Below are 8,560 nucleotides of genomic sequence, written 5' to 3' on the forward strand. Positions count from 1 at the left end.
ATACCATAAAAAAATTATCTGTTTGTAAAGCATTTAGTGATCACCAGGGCTTAAGATGTCTATAAACATTATAACCCTGAAGCTCCACAATACACCAGATATATTCTGTCACAAAATAACTGTATTTGTCGACACTTTGGTCGACTTTGATCCGAGGTCAAATGTCAGTCAGCACGTCTCACCTGGGCTTTGACCTTCACCTCTGTAGTCATTTCAACTGCTGCTGTGGGAGATCATTAGTTTTAGTCCAGGCACATCAAAGAGAACATTACTTAGTGTTTCCAGCATTCTTCATGTCAGCATAGAGACTTTATACAAACACACACACACAAGCACACACACCTATTCTATCTCAAACCATAATAATAAGTATCATCTTTTTATCGGACCCCGCAAGTATAGTGTATAGTAGTCAAGAATATATTGAAATAAGGCCACACACTTTCATCTGAAAAGAGATTGATACTTTCAGAGAGACCAAGTACAGTATATATAGTAGTATAGTACATATTACTGTAAATCAAAGCCACATACTTTCAGGATACCTTCAGACCATGGACAAAGGGACACATTGTGGTGAGTAATGTAATGTGATAGATATGTTTAAATGAAGGCCTTGCTACTGTCACTGTTGTTATTCACTATGTTTACTGGCTGATTGTATTTGTTGGTATATGTGTGTTTGGCATTCTCTTGATAATTGGCTGACATTACTAAACTTTGATATACAAGCAGGGTACGATTATAACAACATTAACTTAGTAGCATTTAAACCCGGTTTAAACCACTATAAGAGACAAACGTCTGTTGCATACTTGGTTCTCTATGCTAAAAGGTGCTTGAAGTCACGGCTCTCTGTCATTTCAGTCACACCTGCAGCAGAGTGTGACTGCCCTCCAGTGGCTGAGGGGACCTCTTTCACTACGATTCAGCTCCACCATGCCCCTCAGCCTGATGGAAAAAAAGCAGCTCTCCCCTGTGACTCCCAGCCAAGGCCACGGGTGAGTGAGGAGGACCGCCCTGACACACACAAAGGGCCACTACACTCAGTGGAAAAACTGACACATGAGTGACAGAGCGAGAGAGAATCCAGAAATCAGAGAGGAGTTAATAGCTTTTTGCTGCTGTTTCCGTTGCACTGAAACTAGTCTGCTAACTGAGTCAAGTTTAGAATTAATGTTTAGGCGAGTTACTCGACTTTAATCATTAAATCAGCTTCGAGCTTTACTCTGTCAGTAAATAATGTTCAACAAAATTTGCAATTTTAAATGTTGACAAGGCAAAACCTAAAGTTATGACATATGACAAAAAAATCCTTGAAATGATCTTAATATAGTAGACTACAAACTTCTTAATGACCTCAGATTCTGGCTTATATTTACAGCAGCACAAAAAAATGGCTGCCATGTGTTGGAAGCCTCCCAACTCTTCTTTGTATGCTTGGGTTTTGACGCATGTGGTGGACATTGTATACGAGGAGTTGTCGACTCTTTGTGTCCACAGAGTCAAATAATTAGTTATAGAGCCTCTGGATTCACTTTGAATTACATCAAGGACCTTTTGCAGTGCATTCATTGTAGAGATTGATGGGTTGGAACAGGGGTGGGGTGGGAGGGGTCCCTTCTTACATTCCTTTAGCAAGGTTTTTGTCTTTTGTATAATGTCTATGTTTTGAGACGTGGAAAAAGTGAAATGGAGCAGAGATAGAGTCATTCATTTTACACTAGTGATAATACACTGCGAGCTGATGCTTCACCAGACACAGTGGGGTTCTGATGGAGACACAAGCACACATCACTGGTGCATGCTAACCAGTCTGTTCTGGGTCACGTGGTGAAACAACATTGGTTTATGTGTAAGATGGATGGGAAATTCCAAAAGTAGGAGAATCAGCGCAGACTTTTAGTTCAGTATATACGCATCCACATATTTGTTGATGTCTGGATCCTGATGCAAACCACAGAAAGTCAGTAAGACTCAAGAAGAAGTGAGAAACTGGAGAGAAATACATCACCCTGAGAGGCCAACATAACTCAGTCAACCACAACATGTCTGACATGACCTCTGACAGCTTCTAGCCCATTAACCAGGCAAGAAACAACATGTGCGCTTCAGACCTCAGTCCTGCCACCTTATAGCAGAGTACGATATATCACAGCACTGTCTATAGTGAGGGAATGATCTATTCTTTCCTCCCCAGCTGTCACTTATGAAAGGCTTAGATTTCTGGCAGCTTTGTCTGCCTCATAAAGTTACAACCTGCTGGTGGAGGTGTGTGTATGTATGTTTGACTGTGAGTAGGATATAAAATGATTCCCTTGAAAATCTAATTTTGGAAACTGGGTGTTGGTTAACTATGAATCATCGATGGATAATGCTTTCAAGCTTGTTTTGAGTGTATCTGTGTTTTCTGCTCTCCATCAGACTTTGGCGTTATGTGTTTGTATGCAGGGGCACGCTCCTCGCCTGGGGTTAAAAACAGAGGCCTGAGTGTTTAGCTGTGGCAGCTTGGCAGTGGTCATGCTTGTTTTGTACTGTTGGCAGGAGCCTCACATGCCTCTCTGCTCTGACTGACAGCATAACACTGTAAGAGGTTTAGACTCGAGGTATGACAAGACCTTTAGCTCATTTCCTTTGTGGAGCAGACATGATCCAATGTTGTTATTATCCAATGTGTATTTACTGTTAAAGAACAAACATGGGTTGATGTTGTGTTTAAATACATTTGACCACATAATATTTCAACTCATTACAGAATATAATCTGTGGTGCAGTGGTTAGCACTATCGCAGCATGAACATTCCAGGGTCGAATCCTTACTTGGCCGGGGCTCTCTCTGTGGAGTTTGCATGTTCTCCCTGCGACCCACAAAGGATAAGAGTTATAGATAGGGGGTGGATTGATGATTACCATTTTTTATAAATATATAACTGTGAATATATACATAAATTGTATTATATTTATTAGTTTCTCAATACAAAGTGGTATAGTATAAATCAGTTTTTCTTCTGTTTCTCCCTGCAGGAATTTGATCATTTCAGTTTGTTTTGGAATGGATTACAGATCAAATAAACAAAAGACAAGTGAAGTCTTATTTTCTCTTTACCTTTCACACTTGACTCATCTCATGCTACTAAAAACATATAATTACATTTGAATAAACTTCGCCATGATCTGTCCCATTATTTTTAAGTGTGCTTGTAAGCACCTTTGCAAGTAATGTAATAGTCTAGACTGGCAAGAATCTGATAGTGGATGAGTTTAAATGTGCATGTTTATCCAACACATTAGAAACAACATAATCAGTGATGAGGAGTAGAAAGGTTGATGGCACATAAGCCTGCTGAAAGGAGCTGGTGAGATAGGATCAGACAAAAGATGGATCTGGCCTCAGGCGTGACCGTCAGAGGGGTCAAAGGTCAGGACACCAAAGAGCAGTGGTCAGTTTATCACAGAGACATGTCATGCAGCCCGGCTGCTTCCTTACATGTTCTGTAATTGATTGTTTAAGTGAGGCTGGGCTGCAGCTCCTGGAACTCATCACCCAGAGTTAGAGAACGTAAGGAATCCATGACTCCTCATTGGAAAGCAACAGAGCATGGCGAAATTTTATCAGCTTCCTTTTTGGTCGGTTTAATGAGAAAAGGCTTGGTGTAAACTTAACCAAATTTTTTAAATTGTGAAAACTTTGCAAGAATTTGGAAATGCACACAAATAAATGCATGTTAAGATTCATGTCCCCTTGATGAACATAAAGGGTTTTTCTTTCTTTAGATTACATATGGACAGATAGACGGATAAAAAGATAGATAGCTAGACAGACAGACAAACATATAGATAGATAGACAGACAGACAGACAAACATATAGATAGATAGATAGATAGATAGATAGATAGATAGATAGATAGATAGATAGATAGATAGATAGATAGATAGATAGATAGATAGATAGATAGATAGATGTAAGGTGTATGAACTTGGCTATGCAGGAAACAGGGTACTTTTGTATTTATTGACATTACTTTACTGCAGCAGTAATTGCAGGTGCTAGTTTCAAGGTGTTTTCTGGTCTACATTTAGCCACTAACCCTTTGATGAGGTGAACACATGAAAACACTGCATCTGTTTTGTGCTGTCACCACATTATCTAATTAGTGGTCCAGGGGAGAAATTCTCTCAGACACTACACAGCCCACGTTTTGCAGTTCAGGCTGGTTTGCGCTGATGAGTGCACACATGGTGATTCAAAACGTGCAACCCAAAACAAGCGTGTTTTGTTCCAGGAACAGTGTTTGTCGGTGGACATGAAGTGTTGATTTTATTGACTTTAGAAAAACCTCAGTGTTTTCTCCAAGCTCTCCACAGAGAGTCAAAGTGGATCTTGGCATGGCTTTTGTGGAATTGCAAGTCCAGTAATTATGGATGCATGGTCACAAACAAAGCTGGTGGAGTTTATGGAGGCATGAAAGAGTCAGATGATGCAGATGCCGAACTGGCGCTGACCCCATTGTTGCTGCACTGGAGTCAGCCTGAAACTGTAACTTATTAACAGGGTTTTATCTTATGTAAGTTTCTTTTTCATTCATAAGAATTCATTGGGGCTGAACATATTATGGGACTGTGAATAAGTTGGGGGTGGGGCACATGATGAAATTAACAGTAGTATGACATTATGTGAAATAGTCTTATTCACGCTCCTATAGTAACAGATTTATATCATGTAAATACAAACACAAAGAAACAAGGAGGGAGAACTAATGATTATAATGATAATGAGATGAAGACAATGATAGCACATGGAAATGAACTAGTAATAAACTAATAAATGTAACAGGGGGTATTGGGCAGTATTTTCAGAGCAGTAGGTATCGAAGTGTGACATCAAAGATCCAGACTCTGCAGCGAGAGAGGAGCTTGGTGCATCATGGGAAGTCCCCCAGCATCCCACGCTATTGCAGCATAAGTAGGGGATGGTTCAGACAAGCATGAACCAGCCCTAACTGTAAACATTATTAAGAAGTTACAAAAGCAGGGTTAAAGAATGTCCAGCCCCCCTGTGTAACAACTGCATCCACACCACTAGAAACCAAACTCAAAAATATAAAAAAATGCATGAAAGTTTTGTAATAAAAGAAAATTCTGCTAGAATGCCTGTCAGGTCACGGGCAGGGAGAAGTACACTGAGAGTCCTCATGGTGACTGTCAAGTAGGAATGTGAAATTCCAAAGTGTCTCAAAGATTCGTCACAGAGCTTATGACATAAGATATTGAGTCGCAAGAAATTCGAAATTTTTCTTTCTGGCCTCTGATGGAAAAACATTGGAAAATAAAAGGTATTACTGCTGTTCTGGACTGCACAGGGAGCCAACTCAGAGACACTCACATTGAAGATTATGTGGTAGCATTTTAAACCAACCAGAGTGTCTTTAGCAATGTGTTAATTATAATTCAGTCACAAACTAAAACACTAGTTTATTGTAAAAAAAAACACAGTCTCTTAAGTTTATATTTGTCAAAGAACATTTCCAAATCAAAGATATGTTCTTTAATGTATAATGTATTTGGCCTTGCTGGGGACAAATATGTTAAGGCTATCTTTATTTTTACAAGGTTATGTTATTGCTTACAACATTCTTGAAGATACAGCATGTGTGTGCATGTAGAGTTCACATCTGCACGTACAATGTGTCTACATGCTTCAGGAACACGTCTCATTCTCATTTAAAAGACCGTGAGAGGTAATTTATCAGAGCTGGGGGAGAAACGTAAACTTAATGACATCTGAGGATGAATTAGCAGGAGTGCTAACGTGGGTTACTGATAACACCATTCAGAGCAGTGAGTGTGATTAAGGTTAACAGGTTAGCTGATGTGCGAGAAGCAACAAAACATCGGGTACATGCATTAGCCTTCATATACACTTCCTCTTGACAATGTGGAAGATATTTTGCAACTGCAGCAGTGAGACTGGGTTGTTTGGTGCTGAAGTGTTGTCTCATCCCTCTTTCCTCTTGATAAACAAAGACTGAGTTCAGACAAAGACATGCCTTTGATTTGAGGAGTGTGAGAAACAACACGCACTACACCATAACCTATAATTTCCTCAGAGAGACATTGAACGAGGTTACAGATACACCCATCGTCTGACTCATAGTCTTAGTTGATGGATGTGCATGTACATCTTTTTCTAGTTTATGTCTTCCTATGTATCTTTTCTTTACCTTCACCAAAGAGGCTATAATTGTATCTGTGTTTGCGTGTCTGTCTGTTATATTAACAGTATTAGCGTGCATGTTGTGTATTAGAGCATGTCTGTGCATGGTTCATAGTATTTACACACAGGTGTCAGGATGAACATGTGAACTTAAAACAGTCACACACACAAAGGGAGAAATTTCGTATTAACTGATCAAATGCACAGCGCTGCATTTTCCCTTCAGTGCTTTAAACTCCCTTTTCACGTATCCACCATCGAGTCTTAGTTTTACTGCCAAACAAAATGTCTCTTACCCTCACAAACACACACCTGTAGATTATGTGATGGTTACCATGATGATGGACAAGAATACACAAGGCCAGATGGTGTAACCCATTCCTCCTCTTCACCATCTGTGACTGCAGAGCCTGGGTTTCCCATTACTTACCCTGTAACTCAGAAATATGTCCTGCGAGCTCAATCACAGGAAGCCAAAATGGTGGCCACATAGCAGTTCTAAGACCGACCGAGATTGAATGACACATCGTGGTCTTTTGTATTCGTCGGAGAGAAAATGTATTTACCACGCTTTGGTGCTCTGGACACTCATGTGAGACGTTCACACACTTAGGGTCTCACCTGAGGGTCTGCAGCACTCAGTAGGAGAGATGTTAGCCAATGGAGCGTAACTGAATATATACAGACGTCTTTCCACTTACAGCAACTGCAGACATATGTTAGAAGTCGTTGCGTTAAGTATGAATTCCTATGTGCTAAGGTGAGCACAGTGGGTTTATACCATAATGTTCACACTCAGCAGACGCAGCTAAGCCAACCATAACACACCTGGCCTCTCGGTCAGAGCAGGTCTCCATCTCCGCCGCCGCAGCCTGCCTCTCTCTTTGTTTATCTGTGGTAATCAGCGACTCTCTCTGTGTGCTGTCCCACACAATGCAACATTAGCTGCCTGAAAGGGTGAATTTCAGAAATAGGATCATGTGTCTTGGTGAGATTTTATATAAAAATCCATGTGATGAACTATAATCACAGATCTATAGCAAGGACACAAGTACTGCTACCTGCATTCAAATTCTGATTGATGTCTCTCCATTTGTGTGTGTGTGTGTGCCAGGGGGACAATCTTCAGTCAACATATGATAGCCACCTGTGTAAACGGTTGGAGTATCTTGTGGCTCTGAAACACTGGATCCTCAGAGCACCGCTTCTGTTGCCGCGAGAGACCAGAGGCCTGACCTCTCTTTAGTAGAGGGAAACCCTGCAGGCAGTCAAAGGTGGATACACACACTAACATACACACACTCATGCATATCTACACATACAGCATAGTTTGTCTTAAAGTCTGTAGCACCTTTTCCTCCTTCCGTCTTTTACACAGTAACACAGTGCAGTTGAATGCATTCAGTTCCACATACTTGCATGGACATAAACAGTGTGTATGTGTGTTGTGGGGTAGGAGGAGTGTGCAGGTCAAGCAGGAAGGAGACAGAGGCTCCTGCCGAACAGGGTGGATATTGACACAGCATTAACATGAATGAAAATATTTTTTGTGTTCAGAGAGCATGGAAGATAATGCTTCCAGACGTTTGGACAAGACCTATTCAAACAAACACTGGACATCAGCACTCAATCAAACGGTCTTTTCACACATGCGGCCTTCCTGAAGCTGCTAAAGGAGGGAGTCATTTAGGATTATATGACAGGCCATGTGACCAGGAATGTTGACACAAAATCCAAGCATGATATTGTGCTAGTTTCTCCGCAGTGCTCTTCGGGCTGAATATAAATTCTAGGAATCGGTGGAATACCAGGAACACACGTTAGATGGTAGAATTTAAATGAAGAGGCAAAAAAAGTGGGTGGACGGCTGCTGAAGTTACCGTGTGAAGAAGTGCTGCATGGGAGGGGCCTTGGCACGAGCCAGAGCACAAAGGGAATCATACTAATGGAGACATCAGGACCTGAGGGTGTAGAACAAATCAGGAGAAGGGGAGGGCAGCGGTGACAGAGGTTGGGAAGGGAGGAGTAGAGAGTTGAGTTGTTCCTCTTAATGTTTGTGGTCTGAGACATATTTCTGACTGATTACTGCCATTAAAGCAGGTGAAGGAAGTGGAGATGATGTCGGTCACAGCGGAGCCAGCGTGAGTGAGTGGATGCTGCGTTCACAGGCCCCAGTGCATTAGCCTCTTTTTAAACAACTATTAATCTGAGGTGGTGGATTAAGAAAATCTTCTAGCATCCGTTCCCACATGAAGGCCAAGGTTCAGACTGATGGAAAAGTGTGTCACCGTCAAACAAGATAGTGTCAGCGCCCAGGAAGCTGACAGTTGTTTTACCCTCAACAA

This window comes from Paralichthys olivaceus, chromosome 7 (genome assembly GCF_024713975.1).
Source record: "Paralichthys olivaceus isolate ysfri-2021 chromosome 7, ASM2471397v2, whole genome shotgun sequence".
In the NCBI taxonomy this organism is placed as follows: domain Eukaryota; kingdom Metazoa; phylum Chordata; class Actinopteri; order Pleuronectiformes; family Paralichthyidae; genus Paralichthys; species Paralichthys olivaceus.